Source organism: Macrotis lagotis, chromosome X (genome assembly GCF_037893015.1).
Source record: "Macrotis lagotis isolate mMagLag1 chromosome X, bilby.v1.9.chrom.fasta, whole genome shotgun sequence".
NCBI classification, from domain to species: domain Eukaryota; kingdom Metazoa; phylum Chordata; class Mammalia; order Peramelemorphia; family Peramelidae; genus Macrotis; species Macrotis lagotis.
The window spans coordinates 19,877,589-19,886,380 of record NC_133666.1 but is presented as its reverse complement, the minus strand read 5'-3'; the positions used below and the strand labels follow the sequence as shown (position 1 = coordinate 19,886,380).

At 40.5% G+C, this 8,792-nt stretch overlaps 1 non-coding gene across 1 annotated transcript; it reads right to left on the bottom strand.

Annotated features, from left to right (window-relative positions):
• Nucleotides 1-308: 308 nt before the first annotated feature.
• LOC141503726 (U6 spliceosomal RNA) lies at nt 309-412 on the bottom strand. Its single transcript, XR_012473052.1, has one exon. It is a non-coding gene; the product is annotated as a U6 spliceosomal RNA (small nuclear RNA).
• Between the last annotated feature and the right edge of the window lie 8,380 nt (nt 413-8,792).

The following is an 8,792-nucleotide window of genomic DNA, read 5'->3' as shown; positions in this document are numbered from 1 at the left end:
TAGAGCACTGGCCCTGGAGTCAGGAGGACCTGAGTCCAAATCTGGCCTCAGACACTTAATAATTACCTAGCTGTGTGGCCTTGGGCAAGTTACTTAATCCCATTTGCCTTGCAAAAAAACAAAAAAACAAAAAACAAAAACAAGAGAACAAATCCCTTGGCTTCCTGATCCAGGGTTTCCCTTCCTCTATGATCTCTTGCTCTGTACCAGCTTCAGGCTATGGTTGGGGCCTAAATCTGAAGTGAGGGAGGTAAAAATAGGAAGGTCTGGCTAGTGTTGGGGCATTAGCCCAAAGTCCCTCCTGACAGAAGGAGGAGAAAATTTTCACGAATTTGTGTGTCATCCAGGTGCAGGGGCCATGCCATTCTCTCTATCATTCCAGTTTTAGTATATGTGCTGCCAAAGAAAGCACGAAGGAGGAAATTTTCATTGCCTTCACTAGGCAGATGCTGGCATGGGGTGGGGGGGGCAGGGAAGGGAAAGTCAGATCAGAATCAGGCTGAATAAAAGGTTAGTAGGAAGGAACACAGAGCAGAAGCCCATTGTTAACTTATCTCTCTTTTCCAATTCACCTGTTTTCAGTGAGACATTTAAACTAAAGCTTCATGAGGAATATGAGGCCCACAGAGGTACTTTGGGCTCATGATTAGGAATGGCAATAATACATTGAGAGCTTTTGTCTAAGATGGCTCCTGACATATCCCAAGTTAATGGGTTTTGTTCAAGGTGGTTCTGGACTCAGGCACAAGTCTGCAGGAACCTCTGTAGAACAGGCCTGTTAGACTCCACTCTACATACACGTTGCTGTTATCACTAACTGGAATTATAAGCAGAACTTATCTCCAAACGATGCCAACTTGCCCTCATTAAAACATTTGACCTCATTAATGGGTGAGTTAGATAGCCTTCTGAAACCAGTGAAGACAAAAAAAGAATAATGAACTATCAGCTTCTTTAAAAATGCTTCTAATGGCTGGTCAATTGTGCCGCTTTAGCTTCAAGGTGGAGGTTACTGCCCTAAACAGAAATTGTTCTGAGAAAAAAAAACAGCAATAGCAGCAACAACCCAGAAAACTCCTACAAAGTTTGTGATAGAGGTTAAAGGACCTAGAAGTCTCCCCAGTTCCCCAGATTTCTCTGAGATTCAGAGCTGGGAGGGGCCTCAGAGGTTTCCAGCTCTGGTCCCCCTTTCTGTTTCTTGTCTTTCTTTCTCTGACTCTGCCTTTGTCTCCATTTTCCTTCAACTCTTTCTTCCTCCCCCTCCTCCCTTTCTCTATTTTTCCTAGGCCCACCTCTTTCCCCCACCTTCTACCTCTCTGTTCTGTACCTACCTGGCCCTGTTTTTCTCTTCCTTTCTCTATCTCTCTGTCCATCAGTGTGTCTGTCTGTTTCTCTCTCTGTGTCTCTATGTTTTCCCTCTTCCCCCCCTCTGTCTCCCATTAAACTTAACTCCCTCTCCCACCACACATTCTCTTATCTTCTTCTCAGTCTCTTCAAAATCTACTCTAAGGAGAAGGGTTAATAAACCCAATCACAATGAAGTGAATTAAGAACAAGTATCATTAGATTGGGAGCTACTTGAGGATATGACCTATTTTGTTTTCTCTTTTCTATATTCCCAGTACAATGCTTAATATAATGTCTGGCACATTGTAGGCATTTACAAAACCCTAGCTAATTGATTGACTCATATTTCTAGAGCCTTTGATGTTGGAAAGTAATTTCATTAGAATAACCCTGTAAGGTAGGTATTATGAGTATGATTCTTTCCATTTTGTCACTCTCTAGTCCTAATGACAAACTCCTAAATCTTTCACTTGCTAGCTCTGCCTTTGACTTTCCAAATTTCATCATTATACCCTGATTTGAGGAGCTTTTTTCTCTCACCCTGGCTTTTTAGCTTTCATTGTTGTAGAGTATTATCCCATTTTGAGCTCCATGAAGGCAGGGCTCGTCTTTGTTGTTGTTCATTCATATTTGTATTCTGAGAGCTTTGCACATGGTACAAAATGTGATGTTTGTCCTTCCTTCTTGAAGAAGACTACAACATCAGGGAGCTGATACCATGACAAGTACTTGAATTGGATTTCCATGAGGGGGCAGGGCTGTGCTAAATCACCAGTCTTATTTTCTCCTCCAGAGCCATCTGAGTCCAGTGGCCAGATATGGATCAGGATGACTGGAGATGGTCCTGGGTGTGAGGCAATCAGGGTGGAGTGACTTGCTCAGGGTCACACAGCTACTATGTATCAGGTGTTTGAGATCATATTTGAATTCAGGTCTTCCTGACTCCAGGACCAATGCTGTATCCACTGTGCCACCTAGCTACCCCCTGACACTTAGTAATTGACAAATAAATGGAAAGACAGTAGATAGAGTGCCAACTCTATACCAACTCTGTCCCATTTCCCTCTTCTCCCCGTCTCCTCTTTCCTTGTTCTCTCTCTGTTTCCTTTTCTGTTTACAAACCTTCCCAGGACTCCATCCTTACAAAAATAAAGAAAAAAGCTCTGAATATTTCACTTAGATCTTATCATTCCCTCAGACTTTTTTGTCCCCCTTTTTTTGTCTCAGTTAAGCTCCTTATATAATAGAGCACTTTTAAGGTCTGCAAAATACTTTCCATATATTATTTCATTTGAGCCTCACAATGCAATGGTCCTGGGAGGTAGGTGACATTATCAATCCCATTTTTACAGATGTGGAAAATAAGGTGGAAAGAGGTTAAGTGATTTTGCTTAGGGTCACAGAGCTAGTGAGTACCTATGGTAAATATTTTTTAATTGATATTTTATTTTATTTTTTCAATTGCATGTTATGAAAGTTTTTCAACATTCATCCACTTACAGATTTATAAGTTACACATTTTCATGCCACACTCCTTTCCCAATCCTTTCCCCTCAGTGGTGAACAGTCTGGTAAAAGTTTTTCATGTACAATTGTGTTTACCATGTTTATATATTAGTCATTTTGTGTATGAGGAATTAGGACTAAGGGGAAAGAAAGAGAACATGGAATAGGAAGGAAAAGCTCGAGAAGTTTTAAAAAAGTAAATATCATATCCATTCAGGTTCTGTTTCTCCCCCCCCCCCACCCCGGGCAATGATGTGGATATCAATGTCTATAACAGGTCTCTCAGGGTTATTATCCTTAGATCTCTGAACCACTGAGAGGAGCTGCATCCATCATTATTGTTCAACTCACAATGTTTTTTTTTAATGTGTACCATGTTCTTGTGGTTCTGCTCCTTTTGCTCAGCATCAGTTTGTGCAATTCTTTCCATGCTTTCCTAAAGTACAACTATTCATGGTTTCTTATAGAACATAAGCACTCCATAACATTTATATACCATAACTTATTCAACCATTTCTCAATTGATGGACATACTCTCAAATTCCAATTCTTTGTCACTATAAAAAGAGCTGCTATGAGTATTTTGGAACATGTGGAAATTTGCCCATTTTTTACGATTTCTTTTGGATATAGTCCTAGAATTAATCTTGCTGGGTCGAAGGATATGATCAGTTTTATTGTTCTTTGGGCATTTTCTTTTTCTTTTTGGGTTTTTGCAAGGCAATGGGGTTAAGTGGCTTGCCCAAGGCCACACAGATAAGCAATTATTAAGTATCTGAGGCTGGAATTGAACTCTGGTCCTCCTAACTCCAGGGCTGGTACTCTATCCATTGCACCACCTAGCCACCCCTCTTTGGGCATTTTCATATTGCTCTCTAAAATGATTGGATTAGTTCACAACTCTACCAAGAGTACATTAATGCCCCAATCTTCCTATAATCTCTCCAACATAGATCATTTTCCCTTTTTGCCCTTTTAACCAATATGATAGGTGTGAGGTGGTACTTGATAGTTGTTCAATTTGCATTTGTCTAATCAATAATGTTTTAGAGCATTTTTTCACATTATATATAGCTTTAATTTCTTTGTTTGAAAACTGCCTGTGCTGATGCTAAGTTACCTTTTTAACACTGATCTCAGGCCCATCATGCTTTGCCATTTTGTTATCTGGATATAACTTAGGGGGAAAACCATTATATTTGAGTTGCCTCCACTTTAAGAACATCCATTCTCTCCTCAGCCCCTTACAATCTATCTTTCTACCCTTCAACCTGACCAAAATTGCTCTTTCCAAGGCTACCAATGATCTTCTAACTGCTGAATTTGAGGCCCTCCTGTATTGACAGTTGATTGATGGATTCATGTCTCACGCTATCTCATTTAAAGTGGGCAGAAACAACTAGGTGGCACTATAGTGGATAGAGGATTGGACCTGGAGTCTGGAAGACCTGAGTTCAAATCCAACCTCAAACACTTACTAATTATAGGATCCTGGCCAAATCATTTTATCTTTATCAGCCTCAGTTAAATTACACGTATCTCCCAGGGTTGTTATGAAGATGAAATAACTTTTGTAAAATGCTTAGCATATTGCCTAGTACATAGTAGGAACTTAATGAATACTTATTTCTTTCCTTCAACTAGAATGTCCAACCAATCAATTTCCACTGTAGTCTTTCAACTAATGGGAACTTCAGTGATATTGTACAGGAAGAGGATTTGGATAGGTTGAGCTAACTTGTTCACTCCCTATGGGTCTTCTATACATTTTAAAGTGAATTGAGAATGGTCATTCTAGAGGCCACACTTCTCCCATGAGGAGAAACTAGGAGTCTGGAGTGGGAGAGGCCTTTAAGATTTGAACCCAGATCCCATAACCTCTGGTCCTGTGATCTTTCCACTATGTCCTGTAGCCTTCCAGGCATGCAAGGGAAATTAGGTATACCATTGTGGGCTAAAGCAAAATGAGAACAGGCTAATGCCACTGTTTTGAATGGTAGTCAAGGTTTATCAAAGGTATTTAATTTTAGCTCTGAAGAGCAGAAAATGTAGTTTAAAAATAAACCAGCGATTGAGAACAAAGACTGCTGAGACTTGGGGAATCTCAAGCAGAGGCACAAGTTTCCCAGTCGGACAGGAGATCCCAGGGGTGGGGAGGAGATTGTGAATGTTGTCATCTAGCAATGGTTAAGTGTGTTTAGTCTGTCATCAATTACTGACTGCCTGCTGATTCTTTCCATTTTGTCACTCCTGAACCTCAGGAAAGGGTGCTGGACTTGGCAAATCTTCCATTAATTTGGTAGGTCATTGCTCAGAGCTGGGCCTTTGTTTCTCCATCTCCCCCTCCATCCCTTGGGAGAAGTGGAAGGGGTTGGATTAGATGATTTCTAGAGACTTCCTTACTTTGCCACTTATTATATGTACCTTGGTCAAATTAGTTATCTTCCTTGATCCTCATTTTCCTTATCTGTAAATGAGGAGGTTGAACTGAATGATATTTATTCTTTATTCTACAAGTCCTCCCAGCTTTGAAAAAAATCTATTTTCAAATGTCTCTCTAGGTTCTGACATTCCAGTTTCTCAGTTGCTTCAAAGTACTGCTATTCTGTGTTCTAAGGTCCCTTTTAGCTTAGATATTCTCTACTCTAAGGTCTCTCCAAGCTCTGAATTCTCTTATTTAAGGTCTCTCCAAGCCCTGATGTTCTCAGCTCTAAGGTCCTTTCCTTATCTGATGTTATGTGTTCCAAGGTCTCTTTCTGATGTGAAACTCTTTTGTAATACATAGACAATCTAGCAGCCAGAGAAGAACCAGAAAATAACAGGAGATTGGATTTTGTTTGCCTCTGTATGCTTATGTTCAGTTTGCTGTCTACTAAAACAATTAAGCTTCATCATCTCAGGGGGTGGGGACAGAAAGTCTAGTGGCTGGGAAATATGAGGAAATATTTGGAGAACATGACTAAGAAGAAACAAGGGGCCAGGGGTCATGGTGAGATCTACTTAGTTAATTGGATTTCTGCTTCTGGATTGACTTTTGATATGTTCTGTCTGCATTAGGGCAGGGCAGGAATGGGTTGTCAAGTTAAAGGCATCTGAGCAGATGGCTTGGTCCTGTTGCCAGAAAAGGTGGCAAAACCACTCTAAATAATTTAAACTTCACTCGGACTCCCAGATCCTGCCCAGTGACTGAGCATTTAATGCTACCACTGCAGTGGCCACAACTGTCGGTGAATGATGAAGCTTAGCCATAAACTGGATTTGATATCAAAGGACCTGGGTTTGAATCCTGCCTGGTTCTGAGAATTACTGTCTATGGGACCTTAGGCAAATCACTTAACCTCTAGGACTCAGTTTTCTTTTCTTTTTTTAAAGTGAAGATTAATTTTTTTCTTAATTTATAAGTGTTTTATGTTCTCTCCATTTCATCTCACTGTCCCACTGGGAAAAAAGAAAAACCAAATCCTTAAATCAACTATTCATGGTCAGGCAAAACAAATTTCCATCTTGATCCTGTCTAAAAATATGTCTCATACTGTATTTTCCTGGAATCGTGACTGATCCATTGCATCGATTAGTTTTCTTTCCAAGAGTGTTGGCCTATCCCTAGACGGTCTCTAAGGCCCCTTCCAATTCTAAATCTATGAACTTCTGAAGGAATTCAACCAGATGGAATCTAGAAAAGATGACCAAATCCTGGGCCAAACATTGAAGCCCCTGGTGGCATAGGTGGTATCTTCATCACCACAATCTATTGAAGGTAGGAATACAGAAGAGACTCATTTGGGAAGTGAACAACTATCTGAAAAGACGATGGAATTTTAGCTATTGGACACAGCTTAAAAATAGAGGAATGATGACCAGGAATTGAATGTACAAGTCAAGGTCTCACATATGCATGAGATCTTCTCAGTCTAATCCATAATGTTACTACTGATGAGCTTTGAAAAGACATAGAGAGTGAAAGAGGGGTTACTGGCTTGGAGGAGGACAGAACCAAGCAGCATTGAGCAAAAGAGGTAGATTTCAGTTGAAATGAGGAACAAATCTCTAACAATAAGAACAATTCCCAAAATACATTGGGAGGTCTCTGGCTATAATAGATTTCACCTCTCTGGAGGTCTTTAACCAGAGGTAGGATGTCAACAGTGTTTCAGAGAGAATCCTTACCCAAGTATAGATTAGCCTGGATGCTTTCTTGGATGCTGGTTAGATTCTGCAATTCTGTGTCCTAAGGTCCATTCTAGCTCTGTTCTTCTGTGTTCTTAGGTCCTTTCCAGCTCTGATGTTCTCTGTTCCAAAGTCCCTCCTAACTCTGATATTCTGTGTTTTAAGGTCCCTCTTAGCTCTGACAATTTATGCTCTAATGGTCTTCTCAGTTGTGATGTTCTTTGTTCTGAGGTCCCTTCCCTCTATGACAATTTATGTTCTAAGGTCCTTCCCAGCTCTGATGTTCTCTCTTCTAAGGACTTTTCTAAATCTGACATTCTGTGTACTAAAGTTATATTCTGAGAACTTTCCAAGTTCTGATGTCCTCTGTTCTAAGACCTTTCCTGGTTTTGATATTCTCTTCTCTGAAATCCCTCCCAACTCTAACAGTCTAGGCTTTATGTCATAAAATCCCTTCCAACTCTCAATCCTTCCAGCAATGGTCTCTATGAAGTAAAGGCTAATGAACACATTCATTCTCGAGGGCCTCTAAACGTGTCCATCATTTAAATCCTCTCTTCAAACTGGTGAGTTCTCTGTACCAGTTTTTCTCTTTTAAGGAGGCTGTTTGGTGTGCTGGCTAGGGCCTCAAATGCTTACTTGCTATAAGACCTTGGGCAAATACCTTCTTTCTGGATCTCAGTTTACTCCTCTGTAAAGGAAAGGGACTGGGTTCAGTGGCCATAGTGCCATCTGTGCCAACTGTAGATCAAGGCTCCTCTGAAGCCTCCTTTTGTGGAGAACATGTTATGTGTGGTACCTCTAAGGGCCAGACAAAGGAAAGGAGGGAAAGCCAGGATGCCATCTTGATTTCAAGCTTCAAACTCTCTATGAGATGGACGGAGGTATGCCAGAAGGCTGATGGAGCTACTTCTAGACTACTGCTTCAACTCTGCTGCCTGTCTAAAACCTTGTGCTTTGTACTATAACTACGGGTTTGGAATCAAAGATGAAAGGAACAGAAGATCACTTAGGGCTTTTAGCCACTTTCTTAATTCCAAAGCAAAGCAGTTCATATCTACTGTTATAAATGAAGCCCTTACTGTGATGAAGAAAGTGTTGGGCTACATAGATGCAGTAAGGCACAGCCTCAGTAAGCTTACTGTCTAATGTGTGTGTATGTATATATATATATATATATATATACATATACATATATATGTATATATATATATTCAAATAATGAGTATAGGAGAAAATAGATGAAATAGAAAGAAGTGCAAAGTATCATTGGAAATTATGGAATGGGGATGTCATATTCATTTGGAGAGGTCAAGGGAAGCTCCTATGTTCAAAAATACAGAGCTGGAGGAGCTCTCTAAGGCTATCTAGTTCAGTTTCCTCATTTGACAGAAGAGGAAACTGAAGGACAGAAAGTGAGCTGCCCAAGGTCATACAGAGGGTCCTAGGTCTAGATCTGGAAGGCACTAGAGAAAGCTAAGGTCCTAGTAAACTTCATGACCTCGCCTGAGGTCAAACGAAGTTTCATGGAGGAATTAGTTTCTGAGTTTGGCCTAGAAGAAGGGGAGGGACTTCAGCAAGTGAAAGAAAGGGAAAAGGCTAGAGTCTATGATATTCAAACTGGAATTTAGTAATGGACAATACACAAACTGAAGACAGAGAATAGTTTGGTTGAACTCGTGAGTAGATAAAAGGGAATTGTGGGAGGTGAGGCTGTCCAGGAAGTTGGAGACCTGGAGATAAAAATCTCATAGAAACATGGAGCCTTGGGA